Source organism: Coenobita brevimanus, chromosome 101 (assembly GCF_032717465.1).
Source record: "Coenobita brevimanus isolate Jiangsu-jjx chromosome 101, ASM3271746v2, whole genome shotgun sequence".
NCBI classification, from domain to species: Eukaryota; Metazoa; Arthropoda; class Malacostraca; order Decapoda; family Coenobitidae; genus Coenobita; species Coenobita brevimanus.
The window spans coordinates 13,654,483-13,672,751 of record NC_137054.1 but is presented as its reverse complement, the minus strand read 5'-3'; the positions used below and the strand labels follow the sequence as shown (position 1 = coordinate 13,672,751).

The window sequence follows — 18,269 nt, the reverse complement described above, 5'->3', positions numbered from 1 at the left end:
TACTGAAACGTCTTGTCTATGAATGACATAAAACCTACAGGAAACCATTTTACGCTGGGCTTCCCGTTAGCACTAGGGTTCGTCAGCTTCACTAGAAATTCATAACAGTGACGAGGAAGGCACGCGGCAGTTCAGTTGACGTCGTAAATCATAAAGGTATCTATGTTGCTGCCACATTATTTTACTCAGCTTAGGATCGTCCTCTCGTCCTTCAAGTACCTGTACTCTGGTATTTCTACCGTCCTTGTTTTCAACTAAGGAGTGGTCTCTAGTCGTCTACGAGCTTATTTCCTAATACCTTCACACCTCGCATGGACGCTGACTCAAGGCTCTCAATACTCCATTCCGCAACCACGACTTTGTTATGCAGGAAGGAGGAACAAATATGACTCACCGACAAACTTACCACACCGTCATAATTTGGTTTTGCATCTGAGACGATACAGTGGAAGATTGCAAAACCTTCCCATATCAATTCTTTTTAAACATGCACACATATTCCGATACATACATATCAATCTACATACATGTGTGTGTGTGTGTGTGTGTGTGTGTGTGTGTGTGTAGAACATACAGAAAGAACCCTATCAAAGACACTACGGTATGCGGCTAAGACATTCCACAACCTGCACTAGTGACTGTCGGTGAGTTGTAAGATCACCAGGGCTTGTCGCTCTTCACGACCCACTGCTTTAACCGTGACCGTGAACCTCACACAGCCCTTGGGGGTGATGGAGATGTGTGAATGAGGCGGGAGGAAGAATACGGAGGGAAAAAAATGAACGTGAGAGAATGGGAGATGGAGGTGTTACAGAGTGAGAGAGAAAAAGAATAGGTGGGAGGGAGGGGGAATACGCAGCGGGAGGCGATATGGAAGAGGGTAATGGAGTCCCACACCTACAAATCACCGGTTCGGATCTAATACCCACCGTCGGCATACCACGCCAGGGTGGCCTCACTAAGGGCTGGTGTTGATGGAATTACCAGAAGCGTTTTTATGACATATATATAGGTGGGTTATGTGGACGATCAAATAAAGGAATAAAATTCAAACCCCCTGAACTGTTCCTCCCGCCAGCTGGGATCCACACTGTATTCTACTATTATCGGCAGCCCAGTACTATCGGCAGTCCAAGTAAAGTTCACTTAGAGTATGTTTAATAATGAAATGAGAAAAGATTCCTAATCGCCCTTTCAGCCCAAATGATGGCGTTGTCAACTGCGGGATCGATTTGGCTATTAACCAAGGAGACTCATTCCTATCTCAACAAGACTTACCAAACTTCATGCAACCACGACTTAACAAGCCAGTTGTGAGAAGGGGTCAGGTGAAAACAAACCGATTATTGTTCTGATACTGGATTTGTGTGTGTGTGTGTGTGTGTGTGTGTGTGTGTGTGTGTGTGTGTGTGTGTGTGTGTGTGTGTGTGTGTGTGTGAGAGAGAGAGAGAGAGAGAGAAAAAAAAAAACCGTTTTGACAGGTGTATGCGCATTTGCAAATTCTTCAACCACAATGACTTTGATACAAATAATATGCACCCAGCTCGGCATTCTAAGTGGGAAAATATGCTAATTCTTATATATGAAGGAAAACCACAGCAGAGTTAGCTAACACTGCCGAACAGCTTATCATTGGAAGATGCAAACTTAGGCATGGCGGTCTGAAAGTACCGTATCAATTCCTTGTACTGTACCGGTAAATAACAACAGTAGCTAAAAAATATTGCTATTACTCTTATTACTATTACTTGAACACCCTCTCAGCCCCTATACCAACAAATGCATAATTAATAACAATAATAATAACCAGCAACTAAGCCAGATGATTATTCTACCTTTAGACAACCAGGCCACAGTACACATGAGAAGTCTTATCTTAAACCTTTACAGCATGTCAAAGGAATACATTCAATTTATTCCATTCATTCCCATGACATACGCAATTTTTCATACGGTATTCTTCCTGTCAAAGCTGTATTAAAATTATATATCTTAAATTGGAAAGGTTAGATATAGCATTCATTATCTCAGGGTTGGAAAAGAGCTGATTTTGTAAATTAAATCTTTTTTTTATTCATTCAAATCGAATATTTACTTTTTTCACTTTAATGCAGATATTTTCTTGTACTAAACCTTTGCCAATGTTAAGTGAAACCATATTTTGGTACCAATTCTGGGAATTCTATCAAGGATGCTACACTGGGTCTTTGTTCCTCCCACTTGCTGCAATGCGTCCATTAGGCATGATTATATCGCAGTTCAAATTAACACTTACAAAATAATAGTGTGAATAGAAAGTGGGAGTAAGTAATGTACCACAGGCTAGCACTCCTTGGTATGAGGGAGGTTACTCATGCTGCTGCATCACTGTGTGTCACATACTGATGGAAGTTGGCAACCTGTCTTTTCATTTAATCATTAAATTGAATCATGACACTGTATTCAAAGAGCTCATGTCAACATTGAACATAATCACACTTATCAACAAAATTCCCTTATTTCCTATGTTTAACTTCGGAATATTTGCCTTGCAGCGGTTCACTGGTACTTAACTAGATACAGGATAAGTATAAGAAGAGTACAGGACAAGCAGACGATGAATCTGTACAATTACACATCGATCACATTCTCTAACCATCTGTATTTAAAAAAAATCCATTTTGATTGAAATGATTTTTTCACTGGTTTAAATCAATTTAATTGCGATTTAACTTATATGATTGAAATAAAAACATCACGTTATACAGTAACTTAATGAATCACATCGTCTGGTGGTGATCTGATTAACAGTATTCAGACTGAAAGTTATAAATTCTAATAGAGGATAAAACTCATTAACTTTATGTACAATGTTTTTTTTTTTCCCCTATTAGACAACTATATTCAATTTTGAATTCGTACTGGAAAGGTTGAGAATAATGCCGCAACTGTGTTCAAACGAGATTTTTGCACGCCAAATAACGCAGCTGATGCAAAACTGAAAAAAAAAAAATCTCACTGAAACTAGTTCAATGTACTCATACGGAATGTCCTTGATAATGCTTACAAGGGTTTTATCTCATGCTACTGGTAGATAACTTATATCCCCGTGCTATCGAGATCCAGGACAGCTTCTGTGAAAGGCCTCTAGCATCGAGGAAACATATTAGGCAGTAGGTAACGAAAAGTACGTGGGTACTGCTTAAAAAAAAAAAAAAAATGCAGAAATCAATGACTATACTGTAACACTAGGACAGGATAGTAGAAAGCGGTCGTGTAGAATAGTAGGCTACGTAATTAGTGCTATGCTAACAAAACAGAATGTACAAATCAACATATGAAAGAGTAACATGAAGTTATTGTTAGTGCTAAATAATTGTTTTTCAAAATCTAACGGAAATAGCAACGAGTACGAGGAAAAATATGGTTATTGCTCTAAACACCAACAAACGTAAAAAAAGGAAAGGCCATAAAAACTTAACCATACCTAGCAACACAATCTTACACAGTCGCTAGCTTCTGCAATGCAACTGTCTGAATACGGTACAATAATAATAATGTCTGATCATTCCACACACCAGAGCACGTTCTTGCCAAATACAAATACTGAGAAGCTAATTCGTGCCATTTTAAATCATCCACGTAATTTCACAAATTCTAATGTTTTTTTTTTTTTATTAGATGCAATGTTCAAATAATTTAACGCCAAATTCTGTAATGAATGCATATTCAGAGATGCATATAATTTGGAAACTGTACACATTCTGGCCTTCCCAATCCTCCAAAACATAATAAATACCCCTTAGATAAAAAAAGGGGGAGTGATTCAGCTAGAGTTTGATAATATGGTAACATCTGAAAGAAAAAAGACTACCAAGAATACTGTAAGCAGAAATATTTGCTGTGTAAAGTGATGGGAGTGGAATCAAGAGGAAACAAAAGAAACCCGAGAGAAGAATGCAACGACCGGTAGACACGGGGGATGGGGAGGAGGGGGAGATTGAAGGAGAAACGAAACAGGACCAATACGAAAGAGAGAGTAGTAAGTGGAAGGAAGGAGAGAGAGAGAGAGAGAGAGGTGACGGGGCAATGGGGAATGCAGGAGAAAGGGGGTAACCGAAAGAGAAAGTAAGGAAAATTAAAGCAAAAGGGAGTGGCAAACACATAACGAATACCAAAGGAGAAAGTTGTGGAGAGGAAGAGGGAGTATGGGAGAAGGATGGAAGATGAGAGAGAGAGCAAAATGATGAGAGGGAAGACATGAACGTTAAAGAGAAATAATGGGAAAGAAAAGATAGCTGACGAAGTCGAGAGAGAGAGAGAGGGGGGGGGAGGGGATGTAGAGCCACGTGGAATGAGGAAAGGAGGAAGAGGTGTAGATAGATTTGGGAGAGGGAAGGAGGGAGGGGAGAACAGGGAGATGCGGCATGAGGGAGAAAACGACTGTGGAGGGAGAAGGAAAGGAAGACGGGGGGAGAATGTAGGGGGGAAGAATGGAAGGAAAGATGTGTTGTGAATAAGGAGGAGAGGGGGAGGGAGAGGAAGGAAGGCACAGAGGGGGGAGGAAAGGAGCGATGAAGGAAGATGGACAGAGGAAAGAGGACATGAGAGACTGAAGGAATGATGGAGGTAAGTGGAAGGGGAGGAGGTAAGAGGAACGAGAGGAGGAGAGGAGAGGAGAGGAGAGGACAAGGAGGGAGGATGAGGGGGTTGGTGGGTGGATGAGGTACCAGAACCGCCCCGGGCAAACTACCACACTACAAGAATTTCCAACCAACCCGTCCTACCTACACTTCCCTACCTACCAGCTTAATTCCATTTGTACTGCTGCTACTGACTTATCTGCTTCCTATCATTAGACTCTCCTTTCCCTACCTACCAACTAATTCTATCTCTACCTACCTACCCACCCACCAATTCCATCCCTCTCTACCTACCAATCTTAACTACACCGCTACTTACGCACTTCCTACTTCCCTCGCCTTGACTACCTATACAACTAATTCTCATTTCCAACCCACTTAAATATCCTCATACTTAGAACTCTTCCACTTCTACCCTCCAATCCTTCTAACAAATCACCTTGGACTACCTACAAACTGCCATTTACTGCAGTCCTACTTACAAACCACTTTTAACTCGAGCCATAAAGTCTGCATTAACTATCTTTTGGTTCACTAGGTTTACGCTTAAATGAGCCTGGCAACAACTACCTACAAACCACTATTAATTGGAGGTACCTACTTATAATTATCTAACAATTATACCTACTTACAAACCACCACTACTACAATCCTAGTTGTCATTAAAAAAAGAAAAAAAAAAAAAGGCGTCCCATCCTACTTTACATACTACAAATGCCACCAACCACATGCCCACCACAATTCTGCTGCTACTCTCAACCAACATCCCTCCTTGCACCACATCCGTTAGCTAATCACTAGAAACTAAATGCCATCTGAACTAAAACACTTTGAAATTACATACATCACTCCACTGGCGAGTTTAATATCACCGAAAAAACACAATTTTAATTTCACTACTTTCACGTCGGCACAAAATTCCCGCTGTAAACTTGCATCATAAGCACGAATCAAGCATTATAATCAATGTCAAGCCCAAAAAATGACAAACTCCAGATAAACACACAGGGAACAACATATACTTCCTTCAATGACTTTCTGGTAATGCATGGTTGCATGAAAAAAAAAATCCGCGGGCAATACAGTATACGTAATCAAGCAATGAAACACGAGTCAGATAAACATACGCTTCCACACTCTCCTTCATCTACAAATTGTCACCACATTCCGATCAACAATTTCTCAGCAATCCATGATCGTGCTGAATAAAAACAGCCAAAACTCCCCGTGGCCTCAATGCCCACCACGTCACACACACGTACACACACACATACCGGCACCTGACACATTGACAGTTCCTTGACACTCCCAAAGTCAAAATTACGCCAGCTTACCTTGTACGTGAAGACTGACAGGTGCAGGACGAGAATATCACTCTAGTTTAACACTGATATCTTTAAAAAGCGATGAGAGTTAGGGATGTTTTGGGAGTGTCAAGTTCGGGCCCAGCAGCACGGACTCCCAGCCACACGTCCGCAACCTCCGACAGACAGAACCACACAAAACTTCCTCGCCGACTTGAACGCCAGAGTGTAGGAAGCCACGTTTGAAACTCCCCGCTAGTGACGTCACTCTTGGGGTAGGGGAGACCAGAGAGGTGATGTCGGTCGCTGTATTAAGATTTTTCCCGTGTCTATAACGTATGTGGTTAGTATTCGCCTTTGATACACACTGACTTTAATTAAACTGCAGACTGAACGGAACTGAAGGCTGCATGGTTGTTTATATTGGATAGGAACAACAACGTTCTGAAGATGAGATTACCAGGCGGATGGCAAGACTATGACGTCACAGGACACGCCTCCCTCCCAGCCTCTGATTGGTTGATTGAGGGTGGTGTGATCCTGAAGCCACAAACCCCTCCCCATCCTGTACGACTCATTTTCCTTGGATAGTGTTTATTTTTTGTTGGCCTGGGAGATAAGGTCGTCTGGCCCAGGTGATTAAGAAAAAAACTAAGCATCTGTCCAAGGTAGACCTATAAATGTGATACTGACTGTAAGAGAAATATAGGTAAACAGACAAATCCACGTGAACGGAAAGAATAGAAAAGTTCCTAAACATACCGGTTCTGCCACGCTTACAACCCAGTCGTATGATGCGCGGAGTCTGCGTGTGTGCGTGCGTGCGTGCGTGTGTGTGAGTTGTGGTGTGAGTGTACCTGGCACCGTGGTAGTGTGTGTGAGGGAGGGGCGTGGTGTGGTGGTGTGATGTGGTATTGAGCGCAGCTGATGCAATGAGTAATCACATGATGCTGAGAAGTTAGCAGGTTTAGGAAGGGTCGTTGGGTATTGTTTCGAGAGATGTGGTGGTGTGATGTGCTACTGAGCGCAGCTGATGCAATGGGTCTGATCACATGATGACAAGTTCGCAGGTTTAGTAGGGGTCGTTGGGTATTGTTTCGAGAGATGGGCCCATTCGTCGTTTTAACTGTCGTTGGAAAAGATACAGTCTATGGTTCCACACACTAATACAATAGGCAACGTTTTCACTACTGTTGTTCAGAGGTCTTAGTTTTGTGATAGACTTACAGGACCGTTCTCTCACTGGCATGGGAGACTATAGCCTACCTATCTCCTTTCACTCTGCGACTTATGTATATTGCTTATTACACCTTTATATTATCATTTGTTACTCCTCGTCTTCATACACATTAATAAATATAAAATACATGGAAAAGAAAACTAAAGTTTAATCTGGTAAACGAATCTGCAAACAAAGAAATGCAATGTCTCCAGCTCAAACGTTCCCGCGTGACGTCACCTCTTGTTGACATGGTGACGTCACAGCCGTGAATCGTGAATCACCTCATGGGGATGTCCTGCCGTGTCTGACAGAACATAGTGGGGTGATCCTGCAGCAGCATCCTACGCATTTTAACCCAGCTGTTAATCATACTGTTGTTTTTAAATTATCGAGTGGTTATCAATAATTCATTCATCGCAAGGTGTTTCAAGTTTAATAAAATGGTCTGACGGAAGCATGAGTTACAGTAGATGCGATCGTGGTAAAAGTCTTCCCCAAGCTGGATAAAATCGCCAAGCCGAACCAAGAATGAAACTTATCTCCCTGAAGTTCACGTTACTGACACTGGTTATTGTAAGGTTGAGGGTAAGATGTGCAGCAACTACATTTGAATTTCCCGTCCGCAGCTTGTATTTATTTATTTTTTGTTTATTTACTTTTTGCTCCGTTCCTACAGCATGCGTACATTTAAATAGCTATTCTAGTTAAGCACGGACATTTAATACACCTTACCTCCCCAATTAATACAGCTTAAATCCCTGCAAGACATACGGTACCCTTGTGTATTTTGCTCTCCCTGCCACCTGTCGACTTTACCCTAGAAAGACCCTCTAGTAATAAAGGGGTGAAGGCTGTATCGAACCCTCCAGTTAGAAGTCTCCTAAGCTGTGCAAAATCGTCAGGAAGCAGCAAGAATAAACTAACAAAGACGTCATATCACTTAAACGCTTAAGAACAGATATGGATAACTGCAGAACGGAGGGTCTCTCTTTTTTACGATTATGCTGAAAATCTCTCTCTCTCTCTCTCTCTCTCTCTCTCTCTCTCTCTCTCTCTCTCACACACACACACACACACACACACACACACACACAGAGCCGTATTCCTGTGGGCTTAGGAGGCTCAACATCTCTTCCTTACCATTTACACCGGCATATAACACGTAAATTATGATGAAAACTCAGGCTCCTATGACTCACTCTTAGTTCGATAATCGCCTAGCACTGGCGAGGAAAAAACGAAACACGAGGCCATGTGTGTGTGTGTGTGTGTGTGTGTGTGTGTGTGTGTGTGTGAGAGAGAGAGAGAGAGAGAGAGAGAGAGAGACCAGCTGATGCTATAAACCGCTTGACAAAGATGACCACTCATTTTCTTCTTGCACCCTCTTGACGATTATATTATTACAGAATAAAGTAAAATAAAGCGTTTACTAAGGGGCGAGTGACTGGTTCCCTCGCCTTAACATGTCTAAACTGAACAACCTAGCCCCGGGCCCCTACGCTCCTGACGGGGAAACATGGGACTGAATGGACGGAAGGAAGAGATGCTATAATTGGGAATCTTCTAAACACACGAGAATATAGTGTGCTTTTTTTTTTTCCTAACGTGGCATAGATTCCTAACTCATTTCAGCTCAGTTGATAGCCAAGTGTAGTCAGATTGGAGGGTCGATTTGACTAGCATGTACCGGTACCCTTTTTACTCTAACCTGGCCTAACATTGCCATCTGTGCATCTTGAATGCTGAGCCGTAACAACAGATTAACACTAGAATAATGATGCTGCACAAGAACAAGTGCAATGGAAAGGATGCAAAGCCGTAGTATTGTCTTATTCTGTCACTGAGTTACCATATATGAAATAAGCTACATAAGGAAAATCTAAGCCAAATTAAAGTAAAAGGAATATAATACCGAAGGAGACTCATTCCTGCCTCTTAACAAAATGGCTCACTGAATTTCAAGGAACCACGACTTAGTAATTTCAAGTTGTGGGAGTGGTCTAGTTCCGTCAGGTGAAAACAAACCGCCTATACACCCCGTGGCCTCATTACAACCCTGGTCACCTGCCGCTCTTCATCATGTCGTAAATGTACACAGATGGTTTCCGGGAAGCTCTGTACATCTCCCTCTCTCTTGTTCCTCGTACTGAGCACCTCTCTATTGTTCCTTGTACCGTACACCTCAGTGACTGTATCCCATGTCCGGATGACGTTTCTCTCTCCTAAGGAAAGCATGGTGGTAGGTGGTGGCGATCATCATTCACCCTTTGATGTAGAGCTGTCTACTTCTTCCTTTCCCTTTCCCATTCTCTTTCTGTCTGTCCTCTCTTCCTACTTCTCTCTTTCTTTCCTGTCACTTTATACTCTTCTTTCCGCTTCAGGTGGTTCTGCACTGACTGACAAGCCTACTGGTTTCCTGTAGCCCAGGAAACCATTTGCAACAAATGGTAACCATATAACCACATTACGGGATGGAGTGGAGCCTGCTCTGGTGACCCTATTAACTAGGTGCAGAGACGTAAATGCGGTGTGTATCCAGGTATCAAACCACACTTTTCCCAGCGCCTCGCTGTTGCTAAGAGTTGTCACGTAGGCGCTGTCACAAGGGAACAGGTTCACTGCATGGGACAGCCCTGCAGGGGCGGTTGCTTGTCAGTGGTTGATGGGTCTGTTTGGCCCGACAAACTGGGGAGGATCAGCAACAACTTTAGCTATGAGGAAGGAAGGAATCTCCTTGGTTACTAGTCTAGGCCATCACCAAACAATTAATGGGTATTACATCAAGGTACGGTAAAATTTGATTAATTTTGGCCATGTAGGATAGTCAAACAACCTCCAATCTGACTTCACTTGGCCATCAACCAGGCTGAAATTGGCTGAAGTCTTTGTCAGGTTAGAAGCACTATAGGTTAATTTTACCTCTGATCTACCTATACATTTGCCTTTCCACTGTAATATTCAAACTTAGGTGCTATATTCTCACTAAACCTTTAACCCCATGTGTATTTTCCCCCCTTTATGCTTGCTATTTACAGACGATTTTAATTTACATGGGACTTGTTAGGCTGGAGGGGTTAGTGTGACCAACAATATCTCTAACACTGCTGGGGCACTTTCGCTAATTAAAATCGTGTGGATGTAATAAGACACACACACACACACACACACACACACACACACACACACACACACACACACACACACACACACACACACGTCACCGGACCGAAGTGCCCAAAATCTCATAGGTTAGCCCTTTCAGTGACGGTAAAAGACTGTCTTATTCTGATTATCTTCTGACGATTTTCTTTTATTGATTTTCATCGCCAATTAACCCTTCAGACATGGGGTTAAGGCAAATGATACACATACGGTTATTATTAACTCTTGAATGCAGTGTGTGTGTGTGTGTGTGTGTGTGTGTGTGTGTGTGTGTGTGTGTGTGTGTGTGTGTGTGTGTGTGTGTGTGTGTGTGTGTTTAAGATAGTATACCCACTACGGTATATTTTTCCTCATAATCAAGAGTGAGATGTAGGAAGCAACCAGGAAGTCTCTAGAAACGTGATTCAGTGTCGCTCGTCATCGCAAATCCGTGGCGTAATGCAACAAGCGTCATCCTCAGTGACTCGCTTCACTTTACATGACGAAACCCACAACATGAGCTTGGTATAGTTAGTCAATAGTCCCTTTACATTATCGTGGTGTCAAGCATCCATCATCCTCAGTCCTTCAAGTTGCTTTCAACTGACTGCATGACGAAACCCACATGAGATGGTAAACTAGATCACGATATATATCACTGCTCTATCCGTCTTTACATTCTTTACATATTCAGTGCGACGTGAGTGTGCAGAACGGAGGAGTGCTGGGCTTCAAGGATAGGGCTTTTAAACCTTTGCTTAGAGTTAGAGTGAAGAAGAAATAGTAGTAGGTGTGGTGAAAAAGGGTAAAAATTGTAGTGGTAGTAGTGGTAGTAGTAGCAGTAGTAGTAGTAGTAGTAGTAGTACTAGTAGTAATAAATAATAATAATAATTTATTATTATTATTATTATTATTATCTTCATAAGTTCGGAAACGTACACAGACGTGCAAAGGGATAAGGCTACTGACCGTGCCTGTACGAAAAAAAAAAAAAAAAAAAAAAACTCCACTTCTTTGCTTTCTGTCCTCTGGTTCACGTGATCAGCTTCCAAACCCAGGAACAGAAGAGCTGGAGAACTGATCATGTGAACAAATTTAACCATCATCCCTTCTCGGGGGCGATATTTACAGAGTTATGTATGGCATTTAAGCAAGTGTGTCTAGACATGTGAAAATGAAAGATCTTGACTTTTGGGCTCCCTCATGTTTTTTGCAGGCTTCCAGTCTTTGGTTCATTTTTCTTTGCTATCCTTATCTTATTCTTGTAGTTTATTCACGCTAGTAAGAGCTGCGTAGCATGGGCAAGCTGGCATACAACAGTAATTCTCTCATGTTGCTATAAAAGAAAGTTGGATCATAAATCGCGGGCTGTTGCAAGAATACATTAGAATGGCTCCCCTAAAAGCAATACATCTGAAACAGTCACTCAAATAAAGCAATCGTTTTGAAGAAAGTGTTTAGCACCAATGCCACATCAGATCCCCCACCTTATACCGGTACCTGAAAATGTCCGTGAAATAAATGAGCAAAACTGTATCAATCTGTGTGTGTGTGTGTGTGTGTGTGTGTGTGTGTGTGTGTGTGTGTGTGTGTGTGTGTGTGTGTGTGTGTGTGTGTGTGTGTGTGTGTGTGTGTGTGTGTGTGTGTGTGTGTGTGTGTGTGTGTGTGTGTGTGTGTGTGTGTGTGTGTGTGTGTGTGTGTGTGTGTGTGTGTGTGTGTGTGTGTGTGTGTGTGTGTGTGTGTGTGTGTGTGTGTGTGTGTGTGTGTGTGTGTGTGGTTCCAAAAGGATGGTGTAAACGACCCATTAGTCTAACTAGATTCCTTAGCTCTTGCTCTCGTGGCTAAAGACACCCCGACCTCCAATGACGGCTTCCAAGAGGCGGTGCGAGATGGACAAATTGCACTGTGAATGGAGTCCGTAAGAAGGAGGAAAAGTGCGGTGAGAAAACTTTGATTTGGTCAAGAAGGGACATGACTCACATAGAGACGTTTTCTATGTGTCTAGAGATTTCGTAAAACCTCTTCTTTGACGATTTATTCTGCTCATTACACGTCTTATATGCTACTGATAGAAATTATGCCGATATTAATTCGATGTAAACAACAAAGGAGTGTGTTACGGTGCAATATGCAAAAATAAACTGCTAAGCAAGAAGTGTTATTAAAGCTCCAGAGCCACACAGATCATAAAAATTTTGTTGTTATTGTTGTTGTTGTTGTTGTAGCTATTACTTCTGCTGCTGCTGCTGCTTATAACTTCGCTCTGCTTGGTCGAGGAGACACCGCGACCACAGATATGCAACTGCCTGTCCCTATGGCGTCACCCCATGGGTTGTTACACCGTTGATGCTGTGTCTGCGTCTTAGTGTGGTGTACGAATACGTTGTGCAGTGCTCCATATCATGTATTATGTTGTGTGGGCCCATTCTACAAGCAAGGCACTTGGCATCGGTGATTCCACCCAAACCGAACCTAAGCTGGTAACTGAGGAGGGCTGGGTGATGTCCTGGTAAGCCTAACCAGATGAGCTCGACCGGCTCTAATTAAGGATGTCTCAGATGGGTGGATGTCAGGAGAGGAAGGGAGGGCTTTTAGTACGAAAGGGTGGTATGGAAAGAATGTAGAGCCGAATTATTGTCTGATGCTGACACTAAGCTATGTGGAAGAAGCTGCTTCGGGATTAAAATCTCTGCCAAAATAAGATAGAGGAAGGATACGGTAGACTTTCTGATTAGGTGTCTGAGTATACTGAACGAGGTATATACTGTATACTTGTTATTTAGCTAGTACATACAAAGTCGTGGCTGCATGAACATCGAGAGCGTTCTTCATGCGGTAGGAATGAGTCTCCTTGGTTACTAGTCAAATTTATCCTCCAATCTGACGACGCCAGGCCATTGAGCTGATAGGGGTTGCAGATCCTTCTCAGATAAAAACAAACCGACTATACAGGCAAAACTCTCTAGGCTGACATTTTTTTCGTGGCATAAACGAATGAGTTATATTTGTTACATCCCGTTCCACATGCACAGAACGTTCCTATGATTTCTGACTTCCTCCCTCGCATTTATATTCAGTGATACGGGTCATGTGTGAGGATCTTTTCGTGTTACTCAGAATGGTTATTTATACCCACCGACCCAGATTCGTAAACAAACTTTATCGTTACTCTGATGATGATTTACATGAATGAAACATTGCACTTTTCTTCACTGCCCTTCCCCTATGAAAAAACACAATAAACAATTAATAAATAAACGCATGACAATTTTCCTCCCACGCCAAATACTTGTTTTAACGTAAGGAATGCCTGGCACTGGAAGATACTAGACTCACTGTCTTTCAAGCAAAGAAGAGCTGAGTAATGAAGGGGAAGTTGATCATTAAGTCTGCTTGTATTTTTTTTTATCATTATATATATATATATATATATATATATATATATATATATATATATATATATATATATACACACACACACACACACACACACACACACACACACACACACACACAAATTTTAATCATGACCTCACCAGACGATTTTTTTGAGCCTGAGAGAGAAGCAGTGAAGAGATTAATGAGCGCTATGGCTAACCTCTCCTGCTCGAAACCTCACTCCTGTGTCGAATAAAATCGTCTGAGAATATCAAGACCAAAGGGACATAGTGAACTGCTGTAAGTACACATTAAAGGTGAAGCATTAACCTTTTCACTATGATGACGTATGCTTATTGTTGAGTTTTATAATTATCTGCACCTCCCCTTCCCCGTCGAAAAGCCACCCCTAAGCAGCATAAAAATCGTCAAGCAGTATCAAGAAAAAAAATCGTACATCATTCTGAAAAGGTTAAACTCTCGCCATAACACATCATTTTCCTCATCCCCCTTCCTCCTCCATGACGTCATCAGGGAAGTTGGAAAAGTCACCCTGAAGTTTAATTTAAAAATCGCCGGCTGTTTCCAAAAATAAATACATACATACATAAATATGAAAATAAATACAAAACAGCTGTGCATCACGTGATTAAAGAGGGTTAAATCCTGGAAAGAGACAGACAGACAGACAGAGAGGGGGAAATCAACCGTTTTTTCCTCCATATGACGTCACCAGGAAAATATAAAACGGCTGCTTCCCTGCGCCCACATCTCAACATGGCGGTCCATTGCATAACTTATATACAAGTTTGCGGCCACGTATACACCTTGTTTGTATACTGGGGGAATATTGACACTCAGCCTCCTATGACTCACTCCGGCCTGAATAAAATCGTCTGGCGTTTGCTGGAATATAGCGGAAAAGACGCAGCCCCTAAGAGAGAGAGAGAGAGAGAGAGAGAGAGAGACCCCAACAATCCAGTGACGTTAAGGTGCAATACGCATACTCGTAATAAATCTCCCTGGAAGAGACGATACGAATCCCTCTATGCTGCTTAGAATACTGCTCAAACACAGACTTGAAAAACGAGTTTCCATGCAATTAATACGAAAAACTTGAGCCCGTGATAAGACTGAGTCTATCACAATGAACCCATGAGTAAAATGTTGCCGACAAAGATAAATTGCTATTACAGTCATTAGTACGATTACGCTTTTTGATCTTGTTACCCACTGAAGAGCTTTAGCTGATGGGTGGCCATTCGCTCTCTAAATATACATGTAGTGATAACTCAGCACTGAACGACAAGGAAAATTGTTTCGTGTATTCCAAGAAACTACAGTATTTACCACAATAAGTGTTAACCACAACTTACTGACTTCTGGTGGTCTGATGGGTTAAAGCGGTTAGGGCGGATGTGGCCATCAGGGGTAGATGAAGCTATTTGGTCACGAAATGTAACTGAGGGAAAAATGACTTAAATGCCTGAATTAAGTTGCTTAGCCGTGGCCCTCGACGCTCCTGATGCGGTCATTACAGGGCTGGATGAAGACGGATGGATACAGCCTGAAGATATTACTTTGATAACTGCTCTCGTAGTAATGAAAGAATGAAAACAAATTCTCCACAAACGCCTTCAACACCACGACTTTCTAAAAACATTTTTCTTCAGATTAACACTTATTTTATACAACTTAAGGGCGGCCTCATGTGAAAGAGTTAAATTACTGATAAGCACAAATAGAAACAGATAAGACAACTATATCACCTCGTACCCTTCAGTAAAGTCTTGCCGATGAAGATAAAATAAGTTAGGTAAACTGTAATCACATTTTTTCGGCATATCTGAATTGCATGAGTGGCTCTCCAGATGATAGTTAAAGAAGTGAAGGTTGACTGAAAGACAAGCGTGAGATGAGTGATGGCGTGAGGGATGAGCAGGAGTGATGTGTGTGATGACAGTGATGCCGTGAGTTATAGTGCTGTTTGTGGCTGTAGTGATGACAAACACACAAACAAACAATAACAAAGCAATGGACACCAACACGTAATGAATCAAGCATATGGGTGATGATCTGAGAGATGAACCTCCTGAGTGATGAGTAATTGATGACAGTGAGTGATGCCGTGGGTCACAGTGATGTTTGTGGCAGTAACGATGACACACACACACACACACACACACACACACACACACACACACACACACACACACACACACACACAATGTGAGCCAGGCAAACATACAAACATAGTATCAAACATGCACACAATATATTAAACATACAAAGACAAATAAACAGTAAGAAGAAAAAGACCAAAAGAAACACACATTAACAAGGATACACATAATGAAACAAGCAAACACCAGGGGAAAAAAAAAAAAACTATCACAAACAAAATAACACCCAAACACAGACACAAACAAACACAGAGGTTGTAGTGGAGTGGACAGAGTAGCGGATTGTTTTTCTAGGGGTCTCTAGTGGGTATTAGGCGTAGCGCCAAAGTGGTGACATGTGAAGTGTGTGGCACGTAGGAGGACTGCTGGGTCTTAAGGAACGAACTGTATAATCTATGCCCAGAGTCGGATACAAAAATTACCACAATGAAAGATGCACACACACACACACACACACACACACACACACACACACACACACACACACACACACACACACACACACACACACACACACACAATGAAAAAATATTAAAGTATTAAACACACACGCTAGCAAACACACAGACACACACACACACACACACACACACACACACCAGTAAAGGAAAACAAACAGGTGTCGAGTCAGCTTTCACTTGGAGTTGCAGTACCTTATCAGTTCTCTCTCTCTTGCTCAAAAATAAATAAATAAATAAATAAAATTAATAAAATTAAAAAAAGACTATAACAAGTGCGTAGTTGTACTGACCTGATGTGACCTTGACTGTGCAACTAATAAAGATAAAAAGAATAAATAAATAAAAACTGCGTATAAATAGCGTAAAACATTAAACAATCATATGTTTCTTCACTCACCTTCAAGTGCATTAAATTGCCTAATGTTATCTTAAAAAATAATCTTAAAACTGATACAGCCACTGTAGGGTTAGGTACTTTTAACACGGGTTCCTGTGACTCACCATCGACTTTATAAATTCTAGTGTTATCCCCATTAAAATACAAGACCAAAAAAAGGGTTAATTATTAGCCTGGCATGATCTGTGTTAAAAATGCAATGACTAAAACTGATAAGGATTGGTGTGCCGTGACCTAAAATGGCCTCCACAACGATTCTGAACATGAAATAATAAAAAAATAAATAAATAAATTATATTTGTATGTAGTATGATCTGACATTGTGGCCAAGACTACTCACCCGGTCTTGAGAATAAAAAAGAAAATAAATAATAAACTAATTTAACCCTATTGTGCAATGACATACTTGGGTTTCCTCACTACCTCCAGACGATGTTATTCTCTCTCTCTCTCTCTCTCTCTCTCTCTCTCTCTCTCTCTCGTCTATTAGACTATATACCAGAAGATAATGTGTGGGTTGGGTTATAACCCATGGCTCAATACCATTCACCCCCAATTCACCCCCATCCCGTCACACACACACACACACACACACACACACACACACACACACACACACACACACACACACACACACACACACACACACTGCAACACCAACTGTCTCTATGCAATGTTACAACGACGCGACACTAATCATTTAAACTATATCTCACAGGAATATCAAAACTGCCTCACCACACCACAGCGACGCCAGAATAATCATAAAGTCCATCAAGACATCACCAGACAAGTACTGCATTCCATTACGCTGAGGGAATCACGACCAAGGCTAATGTAAGCAGGGTATAATATCTGACCCTATTAACAGTGTGGTACGATTCCTGCCTCACAACAGCATCAGGGAATCAAAGTTTATACATATCCCTCTAATATAATCCTCCCTCATCCCACTAATGTAATCCAGGTATTGTATCATCCGTGGCATCGTTCCCAGGAGATTGACCCCTCCTAGTATGATGTATTATTATTATTATTATTATTATTTTATTTTATTTTCATTTTTTTTTTTTTAGCTTTTGTTGCAACCACTTCAGGATTTTACTAAGACTGGTGGTGGTGATAGTAGTAGGAGTGGTGGTGGTGGTCGTGATTTCGTACGGTGAACAAGTTTGAATCACTCCAGCAATCCCATCAACAGGATTTTTTTTCATCACTGTTGCTACCTCCAGACGATTCAGTTTAGCTTAAGTCTAGAAGTACACGAGGTTTCCGAACTGAGTAAAACATAGGGTATACATCATCATTTGAGATTCAAGGGATTACCTATATAGCTTCATAACAGGATATATGAGGACAAAGGAAGGAGGAGTCAGAAAACGCAGAAAAAGTTTGGAAATAATAATCTTAAGAACCACTTACACCGGAAGAAAATGCTTTATATAAAAACTGACTTAGAGAGAGATAAGACCACTGGCGACGGATCAAAAGAGCGGGAGTTGAACGATGCTTAGAAAAAAAAAAAAAAATCAGAGCAGTATGCTTAACCCTGAAATCTAGA

At 41.5% G+C, this 18,269-nt stretch overlaps 1 protein-coding gene across 2 annotated transcripts in view; it reads right to left on the bottom strand.

The window, feature by feature from the left end:
• bgm (acyl-CoA synthetase bubblegum family member 1) overlaps positions 1–18,269 on the bottom strand; it is a 131,388-nt gene that overhangs the window by 82,293 nt on the left and 30,826 nt on the right. Inside the window, exon 1 of one of the 2 annotated variants that reach the window (XM_080284398.1) lies at positions 5,957–6,120. The exons of the other annotated variant lie outside the window; for it this stretch is intronic. The gene's annotated coding sequence lies outside the window, so the exon portion shown is untranslated. Of the gene's footprint in view, positions 1–5,956; positions 6,121–18,269 lie in introns of those variants that run through there. 2 annotated transcript variants of the gene reach the window in all.